Raw genomic sequence first — 2,008 nt, forward strand, 5'->3', positions numbered from 1 at the left:
GAGGAGGAGGAGGAGGAGGAGGAGCAGGAGGGCTGCTGCGCAGATCTCCTCAGACTCTGACCCAGTTTGGTCTTTGTTCTGTGGGAGGGGGAGGGAACAGTCTGCACCCCCATCCCAACAAAACCAGAACCTCAGATCCTCCAAATATTCAAATAAGACCAGGAAGACCTGGAACATGAGAACAGAACCAGAACCAGTCCTGGGTACATGTACAGAACCCTGTTAGAACCAGAACCAGTCCTGGGTACATGTACAGAACTCTGTTAGAACCAGAACCAGTCCTGGGTACATGTACAGAACTCTGTCAGGACCAGAACCAGTCCTGGGTACATGTACAGAACCCTGTTAGAACCAGAACCAGTCCTGGGTACATGTACAGAACTCTGTCAGGACCAGAACCAGTCCTGGGTACATGTACAGAACTCTGTCAGGACCAGAACCAGTCCTGGGTACATGTACAGAACTCTGTTAGTGTCAGAAAATATTGATTTTATTATTTTAAGAGTTTAAAGGCACATATGTGTAAAATAAAAACATGAAAATAAAAAATCGATTACAGCCCAAATCATATTTTAAAACATTAAAATATTGTAACGAGCAGTTTTTGTTTGTTTCACATTTTATAAATCACAAATAAAACTAGACATGGGTTTTTACGATATAAAAACAAGTGTGCATTGCCATGTAGCATGTCATTGCAGCATTGGACTTGCAGAATGAAATGGGACCAAGTTCAAATGTATTTTCTAAACCAGCTTGTACCTGTCATGTCAGCAGGTGTTTGTAATMAYGGTAATTGTGTGACAATATGAAGTTTGAAGAGATTTGTTGTTAAAGTTGCTTTAGCTGGGTTCTGAACCCTGATCTCCCACATGAAAGTCCATGACATGGACCATTAGACCAATGGAGCTGTGGCAGAAGGTGGTGGCAGGGGTTTGTATGTGTGCAGAAAGAGGCCACATTGTCAATACAATTATTGACACTAAACTGCATAATATTACAACAATAGAGCAATATTAAGATAATGATATAGTAAAACATCAAAATGGAATCATATTAGTATTGTAAACACTGAACTATTGAGATTAAATATTATAAAACTATGGTGCAGTACCAAGTTGAGTACAGCTGGGGGCAGTATTGGACCAATACAAGGCTCCATTGACTGACATTATAATTTATTAAACATTAATATTTCAAAAACTATAAGTTGTACAGGCACCAAAAGGCATAGCCATCATTTGGCACAGGAGCTTTACAGATATAAATTACAATGGCAGCTCTAGGACAAAGTATGCAGGAGGAGAAGCATGGTAAAGTTGAGATGACTTGGATGGAAACGAATCACAATAGTGTGTATTGGTAATGCAAACTGATGAACCTATAACTCAAAACTATAGTAAAATTTAACAAACCCATACTGTCAATATAAATAAATACAAACAGGAAAAAGAGCGTTTAAAATAAAAACAGATGACAGATCTATAAACTGAGTACAGAAAACTAAACTTGAATCTAAATGTTCTCATTTCATTTTATAATTATGATTCAGTCCAAACTGTTGGTTTGTTTTTTGTTAAAGTCCATTTTAAAGTCACAATGTGAGGTCCTACATAAGGTTCAGAGTTAACGACCAAATGATTTAAAACAGTTATCCTACATCTGTTCACAACACAACATGTTCTGCTCAGTGTCTGCTTGTAGTTTATTTTACCTGGACCAATCAGAGAACAGAACATCAATGTTCTGTGCAGTGTCTGCTTGTAGTTTATTTTACCTGGACCAATCAGAGAACAGAAGGAGGAGTTTTTAATGACGTCGATGTTCTGCTCAGTGTCTGCTAGTTATTTTAGCATACAGCAGTGGAGGAAGTGAATGAAGCCAGTCTGTGTTGATAAGACTTCAAATTAAATAAATTATCTGACAAAGCAGCAGCTCTCATTTACAGTCGTCTGGTTCACACACACACACACACACACACACACACACACACACACACACACACACA

Source organism: Austrofundulus limnaeus, unplaced genomic scaffold (assembly GCF_001266775.1).
Source record: "Austrofundulus limnaeus strain Quisiro unplaced genomic scaffold, Austrofundulus_limnaeus-1.0 Scaffold835, whole genome shotgun sequence".
In the NCBI taxonomy this organism is placed as follows: domain Eukaryota; kingdom Metazoa; phylum Chordata; class Actinopteri; order Cyprinodontiformes; family Rivulidae; genus Austrofundulus; species Austrofundulus limnaeus.